Genomic DNA, 26,491 nt, shown 5'->3' with positions numbered 1-26,491 from the left:
TGCCTTGCATACACAATCACCATCACATCAGTTTAGTGTGAGGTGAGTCAGAATATGAAGAGGCTGGGCACTGCTAGCACTACTTATTGTATAGGTGCTAGATGGTTAGTATGCGTGACAAATGGGAAGCCTTCCTGTTTCAGTGACCTCCAATGCACTTAGAGTAGAAACAGGTCTCATACGAGCTACGTAGAAGGCAGTAATTTTTCAGCCTGTGGTCCGCAAATCCCTGGAGGCGAGTGAAAAATCGTGAAGGAAGGTGAAACTCACAACACAGAGAGTAATGCTGCTTCTGCAAAATGTGTAGGGCTACACAGTTTCCATTCAGGTTGAAAATCATTGAAATAGTCTATCTGTGTTTGGAATAGAGTTTCCCTCATTGCCGTTAGCCAGATGGGCCTCTGGGATTCTTTTGCAGGAAATTCTGCAACAGTCCTTCACCCTGTCACACCCTCTGAATGTTACATTGCAGACAAATGTGAAGAGGACAAGAAAAAGAATGAGGGAAATGGGTGAATGATAAAGAATAAATGGAAGTGGAAATCTTTATTAATAATGGAAATGTACATCTTGTTGGTCTGTGCCCCTTCAGGGTATGTGCAATGATGTCTAGTTATCTGAACGATCAAGAGGGTAGTATTTGGAATAAAATACGTTTTATATTCATTATCATGACATCTCTCCTCCCCTTTCTGCTTCCCCTGCTGAGGCTGTACGCACTTTGTTTAGTAATGGAAATTCTGATAGGTTTTCTAGGAGAACAAAGCCACTGAGAGCACAGTTCATTCAGAGCAATAACTGCTCTCCACATGCAGTGCTTTTTATTAATTCTTTGAAGAAGCAGTCAATTATTTAGTCCTCAATTTTTTTCTCCTTGTTGAAGGACCACTGGAAAGTAGTGTATTAAGCATCCCCTCTAACAATAAAGATATGTGAGCTGTGCCGTTAGAAGTGTTCTGTATGCAACTATTTGCAAGATCCTTACAGATGTGATTCTATGGAGTAAATGGAAAACATACTTCAGTCATTCTCTCCACCAATAGTAATTTAATAAAAATAAAAAGCTATTGATTTTTTTGTTAACTGTGTTAAAAGGCCATTGTAATTTTGGCTTCACTCTGCTGTTGGCAGAACGTTCACTAGCAAGCAGATTTTTTACTTTTCCCGGGGCACCATTTATTAAATGCCATCTTAATGTGTACAGATGATTAGTTTAGCTGAAGCAGGGGAAGATTTATAATATCTTCCTGTTATTTAACTTCTCTTAGTCAATTCAGACCTTAGCAGCATTTGCAGAGATTTATCTCCTGTACTTTGCAATTTTGTTCCTTCCATTTCTTAAGCCAAATGTTTCTCTGAGCTTACTGAGCCAGGACTTTGCAGGCAGTAGCTACTTTTCACAGGTATAGAAAATAGAAATCTATTTGCTGACTCTTATTACAATAACCACACTGTGTTGCTAACAGCTATCTTAGGTGACAGAGCAATGGCACTTAAGCTCTGTTTTAAACCTCACCTTGAGTAAGGAGGTTAAATCAGTAAAGGTGGACTCATGTTATCAGATTTTATCTGTTGAAAAGTGCAGATATACGCTAACCTACTTGTTTAGAGAGATGCCTTCCTGAACATCATTCTACCATCATAAGGTATTCCATCTGTAAGCTCTTGTTTATCTACATTGATAATAGAGAGACTCTAAATGATTCTTTAAATAAGGCATGATGTTCAGAAGATGAAAAATAGATTACATGCATTCATTCCATTTTAGGTGCCTTTCTCTCTCCCCAAAACGATGCTTTCTCTGATGGCGAAATATCAAAATTTGAAATCCATTTGCCAGGTATGATTGATGCTGATGCAATCTGAGAACATAACTACCAGCATATATAAATGGACATTTTTTTCTCTTATAATTCCTTAAAACATTTTGAGCTGTTGGACAGAGTCAGAGAACCCATCTCTATTTCCATCCGAAAAGATTTCCCAAAGCTAAAACTAGAGAGAGATCCAGCTGGCAAATTAAGATATGTAAATTTAGATGACCATATGTAGGTGATCTAGGTGTCCAAACTCCCATTATAGTCACCGGAAGTTTAGCTGCTACAGTCATTGGAGAGTGACTCAGTAAATATTTGCTGCAGAGCGGGCTGAATTGTTACCTAGACTCCACTGACCAGATCTCCAAGACTATAATGGGAGCCTGGATACATAACTGTTTTGCAGATGCCTATGGTGTGATTGAGTTCCCTAACAATAGGAATCTACTGACATTCTAAGCGTGTATCACATTCACGTGTAGCTGGCAGATAACATAGGACCTGCACTATTTGGTAAAGGCAGCTAGAGGGCAGGCGGGTGTCCAAGGTTTCACAAATAGCACTATCTATCTATAGTTAGGTGACTGAGTAATACCTTTACCTTACAATGCCTACATTTAACAGTCTGCAGCCTGGGGTTGAATCCAACTCTACTTATGTTGGAGGAAAAGAATTTTTCAGTGAGAATGTGGTTAAATTGCATAAACACAGATGCCCACCGACATGTGAGATTGGTATCCTATCTATAGGGCATCCTTCTTGGCTTTCACCTGCAGAAGTTGCAGGACTGTCAGCCCCATGCAAGTATGTGTATTGGATGCCCTAGGACATCTTAAATGTCACAAAAACATTCATGCAACTGAATCATGTCCTAGACTGAGGTGCAATTTAAGTAGAAAAAAATATATTCATATCAGAAAAATAAAAACCCCGAACGAAACCGTTTGTGTGTCCGAAGAACCACTAGTTTGTGTGGTTTTGCTGGCAGTAATCTCCATTCTGAGGTTTCCTGAAGCGTCACTGCCACACTGGGAACATTTGTTACCAAAGCAACACGGTCAGGCAGTCTTAAAGAGTCTGATGCACTTTGCCTGTCTGACAGATGGATTCCGGCTGTGCAGCTCCAGTCACACGATAGAGACATTTGGTGTAAACTCTTGGACTCCAAACTCCCTTCTATTCCAGTGAGGTCCTAATTTCAGCTTTTGCTGGAAGGAAAGTAGGTGAATTAGTTCTGTGCTTGTGCCTCAGTAAGATCGTGGTCCAAAGTGTGGTAAAATAATGCAAATATTAAAAAAAACGCAAAAACGATAATAATTCTAGGCACCACCTCAGGACTTAGAAGATAAGAGTCCTGCTATAAGTGAAGAAGGAATGAAGAAAAGAAGAGCATTTAGCTGGATTTCTCAATATTTAACGTTACAATAAGAAATAGTGACAGGTCAGAGCATTGCTCTGCACAATTCCTAGAGAGGCATGGAATGTAGCCACTTTTATTGTTTAGAAGATGAAGAAATAGCTCTGGTTATAATAGCTGATTCACAGCTGACATTTCTATCTGTCTTCTTGCCCATGCGTAAGGAAGTGGACATACTGACTTGTTTGGGAACTGCATTGTTCACCAAAGCATAAAGAAGTCTCTCAAGTGTAACTAAAAATGTGTCAGTAAATCCTGCACAGTAGCTAGAAAATTACTTTATGTTGATATTGAAGCCTGCAGCAAATGACAAAGGCCATGTCTACAGTGCCACATGAGAGATCTGAAGCCAGAGCTTTCAACTTGCTTTGATTTCAGTGCCTCCACTGCACTCACAAGGCAGTCTCAGATACATTTCAATATTCAACTCTCCAGAGAGCTTTAAGCAAAGGGAGAGGTAAAACTGGCAACATAATGGTTAGGTATCCAGTTCATCTCAAGGACAATACAGAGAGCAGAGCCATTCGTAGCTTTGGTTCAGCTAAACACACCAAGATTGGGGGTGACTCACTGGATGACATCACCCTTGTGCTCAGACCCACAGTGTCTTGATGATTTTGTGTGTGTATCTTGAGCAACCATTGATAGGGCCATGCAGTCCTCCAGATGGGAATGACATGCAGTAGGCTGGTAATTTCTGGTCGCAGAAGGTTACCTTGCTGGCTGTGCGGTACAGGCTCTGAAGGAGCAGGACAACAATTGCACTTGTCTCATTGTGGTCAGGAAGCTTCTAGTCCTCGCTAGATGGAACCTGGCTTCACCAGCTTGCTGTCCATCTGTGGCATAGCAGTTTGGTACTAAAAAGCCTGCTGTGACAATCAGTGTGACAAGTTATGCAGATCCCTATGTGTATGGTCAGTCCTGAACTGATCACCACCAATGAGGCCCCTAATACATGCTACGTTCTAGAAATGTTGCATGCCCAATATTATATTACCATTAAAAATCCCACCCAGTGTTTTCCGAAGGAAGCCATGACTACTGTAATCATAAGGAGTACCCTTCCATCATGCACTGAGACATCAGTGATTACACTATGTAGTTCATGCACATAGGCCCTGGACACGCCAGCCGTGTGCATTACGTCTATTTCAGAGCCTGGGCATTTTCCTCCTGAAATTTTCCCTTTTACAACCATGTCATTGATATCAATGGAGAAAAGGTGTACGTACATTTCAGTGCTTATTTATGCTGACTACCATATCCTCAGTGGAGGGTTCAGGAACAGCCCAGCTCATGCCAGGTATCCGTGGAGTGCAACTTCAGGTGACATATGGTTTATGGGCTTTCTTGCAAGACCAGATTGACACCTTTGTGATTGGCTTAGCAGCAGAATGGAGAGTTCTGTTGGGTCTCCATGGTCTGCTTGCACTTGGCTTCACCTGCGTGAGGGATCCTGCCAAATCTGAGTGCCTGGGGGTGGTCAGGGCTTTACAGAGGATCCTACTGTGGACCTTGGCTGAGTCCCTAGTGTTGCATTCCCAGGAGTGAAGAATCATGCAAACTTGCCGTTTGCATGTATATCAGCAGAATCAAATACCTTCAGGGCTCCTAGCTGAAGACACAGCTCACACTGTGTTGTTATACATTTTTCCCTCTATCCTTTCCTTGGAGGTCATGCCCTCTCACACTCAACATGCAGCATGGGAGCAAGTGCCCTTCGTGAAGGTCTTTGGATATTCTGCTTTCCTATAAAGGAGCAAAATAAAGAAAAAAGGTGGCACTTACAGCCCTAGTGGCTTTTCCCTGCACCTTTTGACTGAATTTTTCACTACCCACAGTGGCCGGATGCTGGGGCCATGATATTTGTGCATGATTTGTCTTTCAAATCAAAGTCTTGCAATGAAAATTTGTTAGCCTTGTTAGTCTGGCTGCTTCATGACCAAGGAGAAAGACTAGTGGAGGAGCTCTGGGGATCAGCGTAGTGGTGTGGTTATAAACAAGAAGAGAAAGCATTGGCTGCTGTGTTTTAAAAATCCATTCCAAGAAGGGGGACATGCCCGTCCTGGGTTGTGGCATGAGGGCATGTGTACACATCACATTGCTTTCTGGGCTATAGGGTGGTGGCCTTGAGCCATGACAGGTGGAAAAGTGTGTCATACAAAGTGCATGACAGGGAGTCTGTAGGAGGCTGAGGGCCAAGCTCCTCCATCGTTTCATCCCTTTCACATCAGTGAGGCTGTTGCCATGACACAGTGAAAGCAGTCCAAGGACTAGGCACTGCCTGTTGCTACAGATGCACCAGCAGGATTAGATGGACACAGTCAAAAAGGTCCAAAGATATGAACATCATGTGAGCTGACAGTAAACAGTTATGAAAACCAGCCCTTGGATCATGCACTCCCAGCATTGCTGGGAAAAAAACACAGGGTGAATTTTGCACCAGATTCTAGAATGATCTAATATTTTGCAGGTACAATCGTACTCTGGCCCAGCTCCTATCAGATGCATACGTATGATTATATCTTTTACTTCCTGTTGCATTGCGTATTTTCATTAAGAACAGTGAAAACCATCATATCCTTATATAACAGTGGTCCAATGATAAATTTTCTACCGATTTAAAACAAAAGTCTTCCACTTTTGAAGAGAGCTCTCCCATTTTCATTCCTAAAAGCACATTAAAAAGCAAGAAGAAATGGTTAGAATGTTTTCCTATGGCATTTTAGAGACAGCAAAGCTTTCTGTTAATTCATCCGTGTCTGCTGGCTGTTTACTTTATTGAGGCAGGCAATAATTTTTATGAATGATGACATATAACCCAGTTTTATAGGGCTACTTTGGATTTGCCATATAATCTCAGTGTCCTTGGATAATTGATAGGAAGCAATGGTGCAACAGCCTTTTTTTGTCTTCTTACCAAGGATGAAGCTGTTAGACCCACCAAATTGATAACAAGGAATACACTTTCCAACATGGATTATAACCATGAAAATAAAGCCTTTCCAATTACAGTTCAAATTTACTGTGTCTTCCTCTGCTTTAACCTAATTTCTTAAGTACTCTAGTTTTTTTCTGGTGTGCAATGTATTTTTCCAGCACATTCCTAGCTAGAAGAGAGCACTTTTTGCACATGCTGGCCTTCTTTCTCATTCTGTGTTTTTCTCAGCAATTCTCCTTTGATTGCAACCAGCAATCAGCCAGCAGCACCAAATAGTGGTCCATTCGCCTCGTGTTTTCATTGCATATATGTATTATGTTTCCAAAAGGGCTTTTAAAATAAAAAAGTTACGTTACTGTTCAGGCTTATCTCAAGTTTGACTTAATAGCTGTTAGACATCACTATGATAGTCTGCTGTTGCAATAGTTATGACCTAAGAGTGAATGCTGTAGTTTGATAACTAGTCACCAAGAGCAAGTCACACTCCTTCAACCAGTGTAATAAGAATGTTTGTTTTGTTTAGAGGATCTCATTTTTTATGAATAAAAAATGATTATTCTCTGGCAAACATAATTTTTTCCACTGTTGATGAAACTAGTTGTGTTACTCTTTCATAACTTTCTCCCATGCCATTTCTTCTCAGAATGAATAGGCGGCAGTATAGACACATCTGACAAGATTCAGCTCACCTAACTTTAGATCTCAAAAATGTAGTTAACTAACTCTAAGGTAACCCTCCACAGCTCCCATCAAAGTCTATGTTGAGAAATAAGCATTTCTGGGGCATGACTCATCTGACTTCTTTTAGACATCTCTTTTGGGATAAGGTTAATCATAACTAGAAATGTCTCTTTCTCTGTGTTGATTATGAAAGGAACTTAAGGTGACTGGTTCAGTCAAATCCCATCTCTGCTGTCCACATTGAGCTTCATGGGTGATTGGCACAATTGCAGTTCTGCATTAACACAATGCCTGAACTTGGGTCTTGACTGCTGGAATCAGAAATGGAGGAACAGAGGAAAGTTTTACTTTTGTTCTTGAATACATAGATGAGACAGTCAGCTCTAATTTGGGTAATTATGTATTTAAACATAAACTAAGCATAAACATAAATGCTCTTTCAGATGTATTATGCAGCTGTACGTCCCTCAGGAATCATAGGGAAGTGCAAATGATAAATATCTTTATTGATGAAACAACACATATTTGTATATCTAATTTTTAGGACTCTAAATGCCTTAAACATCCTCTCTTTTAAAGGTTGTCAGAACCTTTGTTGGAATGCAATGCAACAAATCAAGGAATTATTTTGAGGGTGCAATAAGGAAAGGGACATTTTCTCGTAGTCCCAAAGTGTACCCGTTTGTACCCAGAAAGATATTGCTGGGCAAGCTTGATAGTCAGTTTTCTGAAACTATCTTTTCTTTTTTCCCCCTCACATGGAAATTTAATGGCTATTTGAACTTCATGAAAACAGGAGGACAGCAAATGCCTGCAGTTCTGGCCACCTGCTGTTTACAAGCAACACAGGAGACAAGGGTGAATTATATATCCTTCAGTAGAGAAACCCAACAAGCACCTTCAGTAAACTTTTACCTGCCTTTGGAGCTGAAAGGAAACATATACTCTGCATTTCTGTGAAATAAAATATTGTGTGCAATCATGGAGGGTTTGTGTTTTTTTTTTTTAAGTGTAAGTCATCCAAACCATGTGTGGTTACCCTTAGTTCAGGGACTACTTATAACACAAAGAACGTATCTGAGAACTTCATTGTATAGAGGATATATCAGTGCCTAGTACATCCCAAAAATATTTTTCAAAATGCATGAAGAATCCGCTTTGAGCAGAGCAGTACCAAATCTAAAGGATTTATTATCAAATCTTCCTGCTCTATACACTGACATGCTGGCCAGTTTACTGAAAGAAACTCATCTCTACACAAAGGCAAGTTATAGATGTGTCAAATTCATTTGGAAAAGGATTTGTGTGAATGTCTGCAGTTCACCCACACTGGCATAATTCTCCATACTGGTTATTCGAGGCTAGTGTAAAAAACAGCCATATCCCATGAGGGCCTTAATTTTTCTTCACCTGTTCAAATACCTTTCTTCTGTGGATAATCCTACTGGGAAAGATAAGATACTTACTTAAGACTCACCTCCTCAAGACTACTGCTCCTCCTGCTTCTATACTGCTTCTCCTGACTTCACTTCCCTTTCCACACAAATTTGCACTGATTTCATTGAAGAGAAGACTGATAAAAACCCTACAGCTAACTTTCTTGCCTTTGGCTTCTTTTTCTTCCTACTACCTCTTCCTCCTTTCCTCCTGTCAAAGCCACAAGCCTCCTCTTTGCTTTTCTCCTCCGTTTTGCTTCTGTCTTATCTCTCATAGTCTTTGGATGCTTTTCTTGTGTTCCATCTGAATGCTTACTCTAAGTATTTCCCCATTTTTCACACTTAAGAATCCCACCCCCAATCCCCACTCATGTTTCTAACTTCTTTCCTGGCCTCCTTTTCCCTTTGGTCCTAAACTCATTAGTGTCTTAAACTCTCCTGACTTCATCCTGTTTTCAGTCTATCCTCCATCCCTGACATACGTCTAACACTTCTCTCAGCAAAGTCTTTGATGATTGCAGCAGAATCTTATCTCCAAAACAGTGGACTTATTTTTCCTGAATTATCAAGCACCTGCAGCACATTTAACCATGCTCTTTCCCCTGATTTCTTGCCCCTCTCCAGAGACTCTGTCCTCTCCTGTCCACTCCTGGCTTTTCTCCCAAGTATCTAATCATTTTTTTCTTTAGGAGAAAGAATGTTCTTTAGGAGACCATTCCTTTATCTCCTGTGGGTTTCTGATAGCTCTGTTTTATATCCCTATCTGCATGCATTCTCATTGAATAATTTTGTCAGAAAATAAATTCAGCTCCAGTCTCTACACAGATGCAGATAGAGAAGCAGATTTTCTCTTGAACAAACTAAAATCTTGATTTCTGTCTTTGGCATCCCTTCTGAGTGTTCAGTCATCCCCTCTACCTACTTGGGACTAAAGGCAAAATCATTTTCTCTGGGCCACTTGGCAGCTTTGTGTCCTATTTGTTCAGTTCCTAGTTAGTGGGATTGTGACCCATGACTAGAGTACTGCAGTAGTATGACAATTCCAATAGCATATAACACTGGAGTGGCCCTAGATGGCAATAAGTCAATATTGAAATGAATGTCACATTACCTGGGAGAACATCTGCATCAAGAGTATTTATTGGCATTAAAAAATCTCCATTTGAATCAGTTGTTCAGAATGTGCCTGCTGTATGCTGCAAGGTCTGATTTCAGCAATGTGCAAGAGCCTCTGCTGTTTGGCGTAAAATACAAAACAGATAGAGGCTGTGGGTCCTGTTCCTTGCTTCTGGTACATCTCTAGTGCCTGGAACTGGCTCTCCATCTGGTTGAGTCAACATCTTTAACACTTCCAAAAATGAAGCTTAAAGAGAACTAATTGTTTTAAAGAGAACATTGATGTGGCATGAAAAATTATACAAAATATAGACAACAGTACTGGAAGATGTGTATGTCAGGTTTTGAACATAGTTTGGAAACCAAACCATTGCTAATTAGTTTTAAGGCTCCTAGAGACTAAGGAACCCTCTAGCTGTAAACTAGAGATGCATTATAAGAATATGGAATCGAGGTGATGGAACTTGGGTCTTCAAATAGATAATTACTTCCTTTCAAGCTTAATTTTAACACTAAATTTGAAAACAGTGTACTAATAAATAGTATGCACCTATAAAGAAAGCATTCTGGTTAGACTACATTTCTGTTTATTTGCTTTTCATTGCAAAATGAGTAATGTGAGAGCTTGTGCACCTGAGCAAGTAACTGTGGCAGGATAAAATAATGTATAAGCTTGTGTTGACCTTGTTGGGTAAACCATGGCTTTATCTGGTCTCTATTTTTTTTCCCTCTTTTTCAGTTACTTCATACTCCAGGAAAATGTTCACAGCTCATCCCATGTGTTTTGTACAGAAGTTAGGAAAAAAAAATCCACAGATTTGTGTCCATATGCACTCCTGCAAGAAATTATTGGAGGAAAAAATGCATTTTTCCATTTTATTCCTCTGTGCAGCTCTATTGTTAACCATGGAAGAACGGTTTCTCTGTAATACTTCCTCTGTAGAAAAATGACACATTTATCTTCATTGCCTAACTTTGATTTCCAGTGTATGTTGGAAATGTTTGTTAGCTGAAGGAATTCTGGTTTGTTTTATTTTAAGAAAAAAACTCCACATTTAGTGGAATTTTCACATTTAGCAAAATACACTTTCTTTTTGTAGGTGGTCTGTTGTTTTCCCAAGTCTTGTTATGTAACATGAGGGAAGACTTTGTTGCTAATATTTCTGTAACTGCCTAGCTTCTGTGTTCAAAGGGATAGATTCCCTTGCATCCAGGGCATTTTTAATTGGATGATGTAATTCAGTGTCATGACATATAAAAATAAACTTCCATCTTGGTGGTTTGAAATTAAACTGTATATTCACTAGAAACACAATAAGCTCATTTGGTAGTTACTTCATGTGAATATTAAATGTTGGATATAAAAGAAAATAGTATTTATGCTTAATCACATGTTTCACACTAGTTTTAATAATGTACACCATTTTTAATATCACTCAATAGTCTGTACTATTACTGTCCTACTGTCCTTCTAGCCAATGGATGTCCTTGTTGCTCTGATTCAAAGCATGAAACATTTATCTGGAAGAATCTAGTGACTGAGGTCTTTGCTTTCTGTGGGCTTCCTGGGCTTCACCTTAGCCCAGGGCTGATAAGGAATGAAAGCAGTCATATGATCTCATATCTGTGTTTATAACACTTTCTGCAGCAAGTGTGATCTCTGTAGTAAAAGACATCTTTAGTCTAATAATGTCAAATAATTTAATACATTTTGATAAAAAAGATAGACAACAACTTGTACATATCTGTGGCAAGATCTTTAGCTGATGTAGTTCACACTAGCCCCATTAATGTCAGCCAGTTGTATACCATCGGAAGCTCTGAATGTTAATATAACACATATATAGAAATTAACATAAATCTGTTACAAATATCAACTTAGAGCATCTTGTTGCTCTGAAGCTGTGTTACTTTTCAGTGGTTTTGTGCTCCAATCAATTTGTTAGGTTTATATAACAACTTAAAGCTGCAATGCACAGAGGAAACTTCCTTTCAGCCTTTTGCTCTTGACTTATACCACCCCTTATCGCTCAAGATCCTGAATCTAGAACAATTTGTCTTGTGAAATCAGGCAAAATCATGGCAGAATCATCAGACCTCACATGCTTCTTTTGATCTGGTAGTGATATTTTGAAGAGCTGGTAACCATAGCAACCAAACACATTTTAAAGGCTGCAAATAATTTAATAGCCTGTTGAACAGACAAAATCGCATGCTGCAGACACAGTGGCAAAATGAACTGTATGCCTTTGGGGACTGTTACAAGAAGGGATAGGTTCTTTCTATTTGAGCCAGTTTTGCCCTTGAATATGGAATTCTTTTTCAGATGTGGCTATAAAATAAAGTGTCTCTAAATAATCAAATCCATGACTACTGTTGCAAATGACATTATTACGAGTCCTACCCTGAGGACAGTCTCCCCTCTTGCTAGGCAGTAGGGCCACAAGCAGAGTACCCTGGAGGCTGCCCCTGGGTCATCCAGGGAGCTCAGCACCATGCTGCTGCACCTCTAGCACGCGGAGAGGCAGCTTGCATGCTGCTGTGTGGCTGCCTCTAGGTTCTTGGTTGGCCAGGGGCTGGTGGATTGGGGATGCAGGACTGCACTGCCAACCCAGCTCCTGAAAGGCTCAGTTGGGGACATCTGAATCACCTTGTACGTGCTGGTTATACGTTACTGGAGGGGCTGGGTACAACTGTATTTTTTTCTGCAGTATGTTCAACTGTTTTATAAATGTAGGTGATCAATTAAAAACTGAGCTCCTTGAGTGACCATGATCCTGGGATTTTATGGTCTGCAAATCTCTGTGACTGCTTTTTTAACAGGACTGTCAGGATTGCAGGAAAGGTCATAAGTGTATCTATAATGCTCATTCTTTCTGCTGATTAATATTCTTTTTTTTTAATCTCCTAAATAAAATCCACTATTTCTACTATATTTCTCTTTCCATTCTGGAGGATTAACTCCTTCTTTCTGCATCAAATTTGTCAATGAAGGCTCTCCTGCGAGGACAGAGGAGGGTTTAAGTGCCAGGCTGCTAAGCCTACTTAGTTTCTAGAGAAATAGCCTGTGGTAAACGTAGTGATGCAATCAGAAGATTTTTAACAAAAATCTGTTGGGTCCATTGCTTTCATCCCAGTAGGGACACTCACTCTCTCATATTTTATGTCTGAGGCTAACAATCAGAGCCACTTCTTGCCTGCAGAAACCAAAAGGGAGGTGGAGGTGACAATATTTAACATTGTCAATGAACTCTCTTAAGACTAAGCCTTTTCTCAAGTCCACATATGTCCCAAACACATCACTACTTGGAATCATTCATGAATGCAGAAGTTTAGGTTTATGTCTGAAACATTCTCAAGGATATGAGAGGTTGAATGTAACACCAGATTCTCCTTTATGGGCGATGAGTAGATGAGACCTGCACAGGTTAAGCATGCTGCAGTCTAGCTCCTCAGTGGCTATTCTGAGCTCAGCCCCTCCCTCAGACTGTTGGGGATGCAGTGGACCCATGGTCAGGTTTGACAAACACCCAACAGAGTGGCTGGAAAGTTCTCAGGTCGTGAGAATGGCATGCTTGCATGTATTCCCGAAGCTGTAGCTTGCTTTTCAAGGCAGATACAGCTAGGGTTTTCTGATAGTTGTTCCCATAGGAGGGATTTATCTGGGGCAAGAAGCAAAAGCCTAGTGAGTCATAGCATTTTGGAATAAAAAGAAGCCCTGAAGTACAAAACCCCCTAAGCAAAGAATTGACCATTTCATCCTACTTTGCTATCTTTTTTTTTTTTTTCTTAAAAGCAAAAGGGAAGAACCGGAGAAAAGAAGTAAGTACCAATATCATTCAAACAGCATTAAGAATTCTGATCTAAGATGGCATGCTAAACATGGAGCCTACAAAAAGTACTTAAATTTAGAGGAATGTAGAGTCCTAATCTAGTTATTTAAATGAACTCAGTAGTTCATTTAAAATAAGAGATTGACATAATCTGTGTGTTTATCTTTGTGTGTGTGTAATGGTATATTTGGAGGTGGTCAAATAGTAGAAAACTATTTATAGGTAGCTCATTCCATAAATTGTAAGAAGAAAGAATTTAAAACATGCATGTGATATTACACAAATAACTGCTAGTCAAAAATGAAAACACTGCATATAGTTGGCAGGAAGATACTGGCTTATAGCGGTATCTCCAGTTCTGAGAGGAACTGGCCTATTTTTTTCTCCAGTCCTGTTATTTATATATATAGTTGCAGGTAGTTTTGCTCAGGTTCAGGGTCAAGTTCTCAGAGCCAAGTCACTCTGTATCCATAAAGCCTCCAACAGGCAGAGTGTGAGTGTGCACCAGGACCTGGCCTTCCTGCCCTGTTACCTCTGCCTGTGCTCCCCAGGAGTTCAGCCAGTTGGCATGCTCCCCTCTGAGCTCAGAACGTGAGTGTACACATGGACTCTGCACCCAACCAAGCTATTTGGGCAGCCAAGCTACCATGACATAGTAGATACAGCAAATAAAATCCATGTGAATCCATTCCTGTTGCATTCTCAACACCATGATCCTTTCCTATTTGTCTACTCCTTTAGCTCCAACTCTGTCTGAATTGCTTTATCCCAGCCATTTTCCATGCAGCTTGCTGCTTGTAAAATGCCCAGGTGTCCTGACTCTACTGATGAGGTTAAGGCCATTCTCAGAAGATAGATCAATTGCCTGTCACCTATTCATAATTAGTTCTTGAAACCACAGCAACTGCTTGCAAGCATAAGGAGAGTGCTAGCAGGTGTAAACAAGAGGTAGGTTGTAATAGTCTGAGACAGAGCAATACATCTCTCAGGTCTGGTGTCAGCTGATGCATCGTTTGTTACAGCCTGAAGAAACTCCTGCAAAAATTGCTGTGTGGAGCAAGCTGTGGGGATAGTGAAGAGAAAGGATGCAACAGTACCAGATGGACATATGTGTATCTCAGAATTCCCTCCTTTTTATATAACAAAAAAGTAGCTCTCGTTATCTTGTCTTTAGTGCATTACAGATTCTTTGCTTCCAAACTCTTTTGACCTTCCTGTCAGTACCAAGAGAGAGTAGAAATTGCCTCACTTGACTTCAAACTTGTAGAAGTTATGAATGGAGTTCAAGCTGGCTGAATACCAGATTTGAGTCCTATAGACACTCTAAGGGAAGCTGCAGAGAAAGATTAATTTTGCCTGTCCCAGTTAGCTATCTTTAAAAGGGATGTATCACTATCCTGAGGTGCCTCTCTCTTCATTTGCTGACTTTATAGCAAATCTAAATATTGGTTTTAGACAATGTGCCTGATTTTTAAATTGCTGATGTTAGAGAAGAGGAATCCTGTCTTAAAGACCCACGGGAAGCCATACGTGTTACTGTTCTCATTAGTTAACAGAGACAGAGTTTATCTGTTCTGGGCCTTTTAAAGGAATGTAAGTATATTGTGTATTTTGGGAAACAACTATTTTACAGCCCTCTTCTGGACTCTAGGTGTATCTTCAGAGCATATTCTACTGAACTTGTGCAAGCAGTAGCTACATCTGCTTTTTGTAGAAGCTTTACAAAGTTCCTTTAACTGCTCACAAACGTTCAAGGGCACTTCTGCTAATGTTCCTTGTTCCTCTATAGAGTGTCCTGGAACCTTTACTAGACAGCTGCCCTTCTGCAGCAGCTTCTTGGAAAAGCACACTAAACTTCTGAGGCATTAGAGCGGCCCTACGCATGGTTCCTTGGTGAAGGAAACGTAAAACATTACAAAGTTGAATCAACAGCTGCGACAGATGCATAGAATAGTGATCAAGCCTGGTTGTTCTAGCATAGCACAGAAAAGTATGTTCTAACATAACTCTTATGTCAGACTTACTGCCAGGAAATGAGTTCTGCACTGAGCTGTGTAAACTCTGTTTTTATATGAGTCTCAGTGTTACTTTTTGAGTCAACCTGACATCTCTTCCTAGAGGGCAGGTTCCATTTAAGATTCTTTTGTGGCTCACATACTCCAAATTACAGACATGCACCCTGAAAGGTTTTGAAATGGCTCTGGGACTTTTGAAAAGCTATATTCCTATATAACTACATCAAGGAGTAAATAACTTTGTTCCCAGTGAAAGATCAGGTAGTATTATTGTACATTATAGTATTTGCACCTTGGAGACAATCATTATGGCAGATGCTGCACAAGCATATAGAGATTTCCTGCTCCAAAGAGTACTGCTAAGGTATTTAGTTAGGAGATAAAAATGCTACTGAAAGGACAAGCCTCTTTTCTTGCAGAAGCCTATTGTAGTTGTCTGAGGATTTGCTTTTCAGAAAAGCTACTTGAAGTAAAACTTCCGAAGGGCCTCAGGATATTTCTGATTGCAGACAGAGCTGTGGGGATCAGTTTCTGCCCACCACAGAACAAACAAGAAGGCCTCATCAGTGCCTCTGGAGTCTTCATGTGAGACTGATGATGGGGAAGCCAGAAAACATTGCAGTGAGAGACATTTGCCTATTACCATTCATCTAGCCTCCTGTCAAGAAAAAGACAGTGCTATGCTTATGTTTTCCAGAAGAGGTTTGGAGCAGGACCAGGCTTGAAAGGATGTCAGCAGCTTTCTGTTGATGACTTGAGGGATCACTAAATTCAGGAAGAAGATTCAGAGTGGATCAAATAGATTTTATTGGAGCTGAAAGGTTTCAGCAGTAGTGGGAGAGGCTAAGACAGGATCATCTTGTGAAATCAGAAGGCCCAGGGTACAGCACGGGCCTACATGTGTGCATGGAGGACTGTAAACCACTCACAATATGGCCTGTACGTTCAAGGCATTTGGCTTTTGATCTCCAATATCCTGCCCATAACACCCTGTTAAAGCTGAAGGTTTAGACCAGAGACATGGGAACCCATTCCCTAATATGCAATGAGGTCATATTACAGGCCTTGAAAGTCAGTTTGTGGGAAATAGAAAGTTAAGAATTTCTCTCCTGTTAGGTATTTTTAATGGAGAAAGGAGACTTGCCTTTCAAAAGGATTTCCCTTTGTTATTGGTCTTGAAGATAACATCTCTTCTGCTAGGGTCCCCCCTGTCAAGGCATGTTAGTGACTGGAGGGCTGAGGCAAACACAGGTATAGCCTGCCCAGGCTCCAGAGCTGCTCGTAGCCCATGCAAGGTGGCAGCACCTATAGTTACTATTTAGCAGATCTGTAGTTGAGGACTGTGGCCTTTGTCCCAAAGCTCTGGGTATCATCTGTCCCTTACAACTTGTTTCTGGCTTCTCATCTGGTGGAATTTTCCCTGCTCTTAGCTTCAGATTCTTGCATGTACCCTGGTAATACATTTTGGTTTGAAACATCATGCTGGACTATGGGTACGTTGGTCTCTTATGAGGCTGGCAAGAAAGCAGTTGTGATGTTGGGGCTACTCAAAGAAAGCTTGGCAGTGATTTTGTAGGGAAACATTAGAAAGAACTTTCAGTTTAGGTTAGGATTCTTTTCCCGTTATCTTCAGTTATCCTTCTTTGAGGCTTGGTAGCCAAATAAATCTGATTTCCCCGAAGTCACCTGTTCATTTCTAATTTTATTGCTTGGCTGAGTCTCAGCTATATTCATTCCTCTGTATGCTTTATCCCTTCACTTGGTCATTTCCTCCTGCTTTTCTCTATGCATTTATTACATTTCAATCTTTTCTATATAGCTTCCCTTTTTCTTAGCTTTAGGGTCCAGAAAATGAAACTTCCCTTTCATACTTGCTTGATGAAGTTTCTTGCCACACTAATCCTATCTGATCTGTAGTCAAGAATTTTTTGTTGCTTGTGGAATTTTCAAAATTTTTCCAAGGCTGTTTTTGGAGTATTTCCTGTTTCTCAAGCTTTCTTTTACAAGATTGAGGTCCTGCAGTTTTGTATCTGGCTGTTCTCCATACAGCCTTCAAAAGTCTACTTCTGTGTCTATTCATTTTGAATAAGAAATATTATTTTTCAGTTGTTAATAGAGTACATGCTCAGACTGCTGAAGTAAACATATTACAACACATGGCCAGAAGGCAAAACCTTTTAAATCATCCCTATTTGCTGTGGTTTCCTTTCCTTTTGCTCAGGACTTTTGTCTAGCCTATTTATCTTATGTCATTCATTCAGAAGTTGCAAAGGTCAGGGAAGAAGTCTCTAGCTTGGGATTGCTGTATTTGGAGCCTATTGTTGGAGTATTGATTCAGTGTATGACCTTGATCTGGTAGCAATACAGCGTTAGAGAGAATCCTTGACTTCATCACACCCAACTATAAACTTGGTTCATATGAACACCAGGTGCTGCTCCTGGTGCTAAATAGACAGAGTCTGAGAAAAGGGGCCAGTTAAATAATTTAATACCTAACAGATGGACTTCCTCAAACAGAGAAGTCTTTGGTTTCCTATGGACAATGCCTTTCAGAATTGAGGGGGAGGGGGTCTGTTAAAAAGAAACATGCATAAAATCTGGGGGTTGTATGGTTATAGGAAACGATAGCAACTTGACAATTATAGCTTGTGTTTAAGTAGTGTGGAATTGGGTGAATTTTATTTTTGAATCTGAAGTTTTCAAAAGTTTGAAGAGGTGATCAGCTGTGACAGATTTTGTACAGGAAAATTATGGTAATTAGAAGTGACATATATCTTTTAGCTTTAGAACATAAACAGAAAAAGGCTGTTTATTCTTTAGAGAAATTCAAATGGAATGAGAAGGCATTTTTTACATTACCAAGAATAAATTTGCTACTCAAAGCATTAGCATTTCTTGTGAGAAATTCTTGGTACTTGTATACCATACAAATTTACAAGAGTAATTATAAATCCCTACATTCAGTTCCACACATTCAGGTACAAGGCAAAACAATAATAGTGTCAAACTAATGGAAATCAACTTAGAGCAGACACCAAAATCTAGGAAAAACTATTAAAGTAGACCTTCATTAAAAATTCTACGCCAGTATTGTCTGCAGTAGGATTATAATAAAATAAAATAAACATAGTTTGCAAAATAAGACTTTATCTTGGATACTAAAAAAATCCTTATGCAAGATAGACTACAGGCTTTTTGATTCTGTAACAGTCATACAGAAATGTCTTATGGAAAAGAGCTTCTTCCTTTAAGACCAGGTGCACTGAAGTCCAAGTTGCATCTCATTTTCTCCAGCTGTGTGTACCTGTGTTGTTAAGCTTGTGGATGAGTATTTCTGAGACAGGATTTTTTTTTTTCCTTAGGAAATCTAAATGAATAAAACTCTTCTTATGGCACAGGTGCAATATACTGGCAGATGAGTAGTGAAGTGAAGCACAGTAAAGTGAAAGAGATGTGAATGTTGATGAAAGATGCCAGCTTTGGAAAAGAAGGATGAAAGTTAGCTGTTGGTTTTAACCATATCTCTAGCTGGAAATAGGGCCTTTCTTGACTCTCATTTGAAACATCCATTTCGGTCCTTTTTACTCTTTTCTGCATTATGGAATCGATAGAAATCTGCATTTTGCCTTAAATAGCAAGGCCTGCCCTTGTTTTATAGTGAACCCAGGTGCTCGGTCACACTGAATTCAAATAAATTTATTCAGTTCTTAAAATGGAGAGAGGCCTGCACCTGCCTGATACTGTCTTCAAGTGACAGACCTTCATTTGAAAAGAGTCAGCAAGAAAGGCCTTATTTACTGTTAAATGTTTACAGCTGAAATATAATTAAATGAAAGGCTAATTTGAACAAGGCTCTGTGACATACCCAGAGCACATATAAAGCAACAAACCGCACTTGAGGTGGATGGAACCTTATGAATTCAGGTCTAAAACTAAGATTTATAAAAATTGATAAAACAACATACCCTTCTAGGATCCAGTGCTCCTTGTAGTTTCCTTCTCTTTCTTAGCTTTTCTCTCAAATGGGATATCTGTAGAGATCTGGCCATCTTGGTCCTCCAGGGAATGACCCAATAAAAAGTGCTAATTGCTACTGAGAGACTTTGGGTAGGCCTGAAAGATGTTGCTTGGAGACATACTTATTTTAATAAAAATGGAATCGGAGAGGCTGCAGCATAACTCTGCCAACTTGAGGAATCTCAGAGGGAATTTTTTTTTTAAATAGTTCAATCAACTTTTTATTATTTCAAGTCATTTATTAGTGGTACAAAGTGTCTACATAAGAACTTTTTACTGTTTCAAATACCTGCATATTGAGCAAACTTAGACACATAAACATTTTGGATTTTCCTTATAGTTTACAAAGGATTTGGAAGGAAAATGTTGGAGTTAGCTAAAATGACCAGTTTTCCAATAACATACTTACGTGTATACACGTTTCTTAGGTACCCATAGACTTTTGGAAATTACATGGTTATTAAGGCTATTTGGGAGAAAATAGTTACCACATTTGCTCAGCTGGTTCACATTGCATAGTCTACCTGAATATCTTTAAAACATTTAGCCTCTGTTGATACTCTCACATCCTCAGGAGTTACTTTTTATTGGGTACAGCAGTACAATGGTTTTCACACTGCTTTATGTCAGCCTATGGAAATCTGATTGCTGGACTGGGTCCTTCTTTGTGTGGATTTGATCTCACACATCTAGATCTATCTGTATTGAATGATATCAAATCTTTTCCTCAGAGAGTAATAAATAACTTCACCTCAGCTCAGTGAAGGAAGAGAAATTTTCTCTCCTTCCTCCCTCACTTACTATTGTAGCCATTTTGGAAATTCAAGGCTCACAGAGATCTTATTTCAACTGTTTCACACCATTTCTACAATACGTGCCATTAATTTATGTTATTACTTTTCTTGTCCACATTCTATTTATTATAAGGGGCTGGCCTCAGTATGAACCTTGAGAGACTGAAATCCAGGATCATTAAAGAGATTTAAATCCCTTAATGTTCAAAGCTTTAAAAACTATTTTAAGATATGGCAATTAAAGGTGACAAGCTGCAACTCTTTAATCCTGAGTGGCTGCCTAGAGTAACAGGATCCCACAGAGTACATTACAGGTGTGGCTCAGCAGAAAATACACAGTGTGTCCTATTTCTCCCCTTGCCGTTTCCCTCCATAAAAAAATAAAACTTTCAAAAGATAAAGAAAACAATATAGATTATTACTTTGTTGAAAGATGCCTTTTTTTGGAGGAGGGATAGTTATAATTGTGCTAGACAATAACATTAGCTATTCAAAGTGTGCAACTCCTCCTGCAGGAAATGTAGCCCCTGGGGATGAGGAGCTCTTCCTTCAAAGAAATTTTCTGGAGAAAAGGGTTGGAAGCTACTGTTGCAACCTCAGGCAGTACTGGCAGGCCAGTCATGATTAATCTTGAGGTAATGCTCAGGCATCCTTTTTTGACCTACTTTTATAGTCCACTTGAGCCATTTACAGTCACAGTCATGCATACTCAGTGTGGGAGGGTGGATGGCAATTACAGCATTTGGAGGACAAGAGGAGAAGGGATGGCTTCGGCACACTAGCTACTGTGTTTTCTACCCATTTGAGATGAGCTTGATGTCCCTCCAGTACCACCTCTCCTACAACTCCAGTTAAATGGGATAAAATTATGGAGCAAAACGTAGAAGCTGTTGCACTCTGGGCAAACCTGAAAATACAGGCCAAATTCACCTCTAGTGCAGAGATGCAATTTCTCAGAAGTCAGGGGAGCTGTACCCCCATACATTACAGGGTTATTTGACAAGCTTGCGTACCGCTTCTGTTTAAAGGAAGATGACAAAACTGGTTCCTGTTAGTGCTCCCCTGGGAAGTGCTAGCCAATGTAAAGGCACCATTCAGTCTTGGCCCTTCTCTGTGGCCGAAGAAAGGGGCACAGAACAGACACCACTGTAGAACTGAATATTTTCCATGTATTCACTCATATCCATTGTTGGAACTAAACTACAGCAACCCCCTTTAAGAGCAGTTATATAGTTAAGAGATGAGCTGTTGACAAAGTTAAGTTTGAAGGAGAAACAAATGAGTCTTCCTCTTCCAAAAGCTATTTCATATACTGTACACTAACCTCTAAATATTAAAGTGTAATCATTGTTATAAATTCCAGCTATCTTTAATTGCCACCCAAGAGTACTGTAGCCATTGCTAGTGATCTTAGCTGAGCCCTAAACAAGCAGGTCTTTCTGAGAAGCGCTCTGTAGGCAGAGCATACGCCTGGCTGTTTTTTGGGGTTTTTTTCCACTGAGCCACATATTATGTATTCATTTTATCTATCTCTTATCTTTGCCTTGGCTCATGCTAGAAGGCTCTTTAAGAAAACAATCTAAAAAAACCTCTATACAGTATGAACCCACACCTCGCTATGAATGGCCGTTTATGTATCTTTGGTTCATCTCATGCACTGGATAATACAGGGGTATGGATTCATTCTTTACAAAGACAGAATGACCTTTCACTACCCACTTCATTGATAGGCAGAGTCTTTCTTATTTTTTGAAATGCAAGGGAGCCAAGAAATGTAACATGGAAGAAATAGCAGTGCTGCTTTTATCTCCTCTGTTGTCCGGGCAGAGCAGTTGATAATCTTGCACTTTATCTGTGTTTTGGGTGGAATGTGTTGCATGGCAAAAGCGGAATTCTTGAATTTTGCAATTGGGAAAAAAACAAGACGATCACTCACAGATTGAGATAAAACTGACAGATGTGAATAATAACAAAGTTGACATCACATCTAGCTGTTTTTCTCAAGCCAGAGATTCCTTGTTAGACACGCCGCCTCAGACACTGATATCATTGTATCGCACAACCGAAGAAAGGATTACATCTGGTTATGGCTCAAATGGGAGATCTCTATGGTAAAAACCCACAGTGATGTAGAAGGAGATCAGCAGGTGTCACTCTTCTTCCTGAATCAGCCTTGATCTGGGAATACCTCAAGGGAACAGGCTTGCCACAGTTGCAATTTTATTTGTAGCTCAGTAAGAAACCTGAGATCTTGGGGTAGAGTTCTGCATTAAAATGTTAGTAAAACCTTTTGAAGAGGTGACCCTTCCAGTTTCTGATTTCTGCCTCAGTTTGCTGCTCCCTTAGTTATGTCAGTGCAATCATCAGTGGGATGGTAAAAATTATTTGAAGTAGTGGTGCACAGGTGGAAGTGAGAAGGCAAGGCAGGAACAGTTTAAAGAAATTTTGCAGCCAAAGCTATTCAGAGATGGTTTCCCTTCAGGACTTGTGACAATCAATGATCTCATCCCTATAGTATTTCTCAAGCAGTAGCAAAGCTCTGGTTGAATGCAGAAGGGGATGTTAGATTCATTATTGATGAAATAAATCTTCATATTTTTCAAATAGGTATGTTCAGCTTTAGGTCCAAGTTGGATATCAGTTTAAGTAGCTACCTTCCTGCCTATCTGGCTGCTTCAGTGACTTTAACCTGCTATCGTATTCTCTAACTCCTTCCATTAACAGGCAGACTGGTGTAGGCTGTTATCAAACTCAGTAGTAAGGGAAATGGTGACTGCATACATGCATTTTCTATTCTGCAGCATTTTGTATTTGGGCTACTGCTTGGGATTGGCTCAGAAGATCTTAGATGTGTACTCATCCAGAAAGATAAAAATGAGAAAGAAGGCGGTGGGGCTTTTTTTATCAGGTATTTGGTGAATATCAAGGATGTAAAAAGGAAGAACAAATATTTTGAGGAAGTGTAAAAAAATCTAGTGGGGAAAGTACTGGTTGTACTGTACCTTCTTCCCTTTTCCCCAAAGTCAAATTTGGTAATGGAGAAGGGACTCTGTAATATCATGGGAAGCAGACCAATTTTAATGAAAATCATACCTTTGGGGGATAATTTACTTCCTGTTCTTATGAAGGCACCTATAGTGAAGACTACAGTATCTCAGAAAGGGTAGAATTCAAATTTCAATTAAGATACCTAAATTTAGGTGCCTACATGTAGGCATCTATGCTGGAGCTAGGGATGTGACTCAGTTCCCCACACACAGGCACCGGTGCCAGTTGAGATGCTCTAGGGTATCTCATCTGGCTGCCAGCTGCTAGTCTAAGTGGACAAGAGTGTCATCGAGGCCTTGTGCCATGTGCATCAGATGTCCTGCACAGATGTCTCAGATACGTTGCAGCATGCTTTCACACACACTTTCAGGACCAAGCAGTTGGATGAGGTAGGGGTGGTTAGAGCACTTGTCCAGTATATAGGAACACTGGGTTCAATGTCATCTTGAGTCTTTGGAGAGGGGAAATAAAATTCAGCCCCAATAGCATCCTAGAATGGAGAAAGACCCATCTCACTGCCTGACCAGCCCAGGTAGATGCTGCTGATATGCCACTTGGTGTGGAGTAGCCTCACACTCACTAGTGAGAAAATAAGAGCAGGAGCAGGGCTGTGTAGCCTCATGGTTAGGGATTTTGTCTGGAAGACAGTAAAATGTGGCTCCAATTAGTAGTCTTAAAATTATTACAGCAATTTATTCATTAATTGTTTATTGTAAAAGTAAACACACAGGCATGCAATCCATATTGTATAAGCCCCCAGGAGTGCTCTAAAAATAGAGTATGCTATTTATACACACGTTCTCTTTTTCAATCTCTGGACTGGTGAACTCCTGATCTATTCATGTAAAGTGGAAAAGCAGGAGCAAGAAGGGGTAAATGATATGTTCTGTGTACTTTTACATCCCTGTCCTACCATTCTCAAAGCCCTGTGTTTAGTATACTGTATAGAAAGGTAGGTCATTTGGATGTAAACACTCCAAGGCTGAGGGGGAAGCTCAGTCCTAGTCCCTGGGCAATTGCTCCAACAGTAGACCTGCAATAAGAATAAGAAATCATGAACACTGTCTTTGAGGGTAATATTTCAAACACCTCTTGGTATTTCCATGGTTTCTGGTTTTAGTTAAGATCTATATATATATATATATATTATTGGAAAAATGTAAGTAAGTGCAGTGAGTTGAATTAAATCAAATCAAGGACTTTTCTGCTACACAATTATATTCTTTTTCTTTTTTTTTCTTTTCTTTTTTCTTTTTTGCTAAGTACTGTTTTAAATATTTTGACCTGACATTATTCTAATGTCTGTTTAGTTTTATAGCTGTTAATCTATTCTAAGCCTCCAGGTAGTGTAAGATTCCTGCCAAGGATATTACTAAAATGCGGTGCAGGGGGCAACTGTGCACTGCAGTAGGACCGACTTTGCAACAAATCTGTATTTCTCTTTTAAAACACCATAATGCACAAATGCATTTAATAGAAAGCAATTGTGGAGCTTTTAATGACAAATAACATGGATATGAAGCCAGAGAATTATTTTAGCATCCTGTTTTCCAAACCTTACTATTTGCATAATTAGTCCCTAGAATAATAGTACTAGAAAGCTGACCATAATAATTTTGTTGTAATACAGCTGAAACAACTAGGTGCATTGATGCATCTGTCAGAGTATGCTCCTATATCAGAGGGCTGCATCCTACCTTTAAGAGAAGAGAGACTATTAATATTGCTAGTTTAGTCAGACTAAAAGTGGTTAAAAGCTGCTTTTCAAGATTTCCTTGAACAGATCTGTAAAGGGGTGTTATAATTGAACTCTGAAATTTATGAGAAAGTATGTGATCTACATGTACAGAGCTAAATAGCTATCACTAAAATGGAGTATCTAGTATTATCTGTTCTCATGCTGGAGCAACCCAAAGCTAGACTTCCAAGTTTCACTGCAAACTATAATGTCATAACCTTGAGAAATTTGTAAGGACTCAGCAAATCCATCAACAGAATTATACTCCCCCTTTAATATAGCTATCTGTCCTCCTTGATGATAGCAGAGAAGGGACAGTTTGGATTAGTGTTTAATCAGTAGGTTCTTTGACTTGGTTTTGAAATGTCAGTTCTTAATCTCCCTTACCTTGAAAAATGATGATGTTAGGATTTGATGTAATAGCTTTGTCTGAGGGGCACAGTAATTCTGTCAATATTTACCTCACAGAGAGTCTTGCTCAAAACCCAGGCTGCAGTGCACTGTCATGACAGTAGTCTCCATTTCGTGTGACTCAGCGGCGAATTCAGAAGTTTTATCCACAAATTTTCTTCAGCTTTAAACACATGCATTTAAACTTGGATTTCAGGAAAAAAGTTAGCAAAAAAAAAAAAAAAAAAAAAGCTAGACTGGGACAGTGGGTACCTTTAGCAAAACTGCATGAAGGAATTGTTTGTGATATCCCTGATAAAAGCTATTCTTACATCATAAAGGTGAATAGAAAACTGCATTTCTAAGATTCTATTAAAAAAAATCTCAAGCATTTTCTGCCCCTACACCAATATATCTTAATTTACAGGTGGCAATTAAGCACTTGGATTTCATGGAGATGGAGGTCATGTAAGAACTTAGAGATCTATCAATCTCTAATGACTTTTCTGTGAGCTCTTTGGTGAAAGTGTGAAAGACAGAGGAAGAAAATAGGCTGGTATATTACATGATTACTCTTTATATCAACAGAGAAAGTAGCACTTTCACACATTTTGAATCCAAATATTAGCACCTCTGGCCATTTTAGAACTTGCTCAAGTCACAGTCATTCTTAAACTAATTTCTTAAAGGCCCGTCTGCAGTTTTATCTAGTTGTCCTGTCACAGTGAGCTTTGCAGCTATTGAAAAAACAGCAGCAAATACAGATCACTGATTTTTTATTTGATACCTTGGATCAGTGCTGGTGTTGGGGTGACTATGGTTTTCTGAGGATAACTTATGAACCAATCTTGCTTTCCATGAGTTTAAGCTATACTAAACCTTTGTCATCAATAGTATGAATTATAATTATCCCAGATTCTTTTAAGTGTAGCAGTAGTTAAGAGACTAAGGGCTCTATCCAAAGTCAAGTCACTGAAGTCAAGGAAAGATATGCATATTATATCCAGAGTGCAAGGTAAGTAAGTGTCTTTGTGGGCTTATAGCACTACTATGTCCCCTCAGGCATCCACACTGGCAGACTGCTGGAGTTCCCTGCTGTTCCTTTCCATCATCTGCACTTTTCCTTTCTTCCTGGGAAACTAGAGCAGAGGTTTAAAGGCAGAGCTAAGGTGCACAGTATCTCGTTCAAACACAGCAGTGGAAAAGGATCAGACACTTAGACCTTTTGAGTGAGAAGGGCTTTCGAAT

This window comes from Dromaius novaehollandiae, chromosome 1 (assembly GCF_036370855.1).
Source record: "Dromaius novaehollandiae isolate bDroNov1 chromosome 1, bDroNov1.hap1, whole genome shotgun sequence".
NCBI classification, from domain to species: Eukaryota; Metazoa; Chordata; class Aves; order Casuariiformes; family Dromaiidae; genus Dromaius; species Dromaius novaehollandiae.
This window is presented reverse-complemented; position numbering follows the sequence as displayed.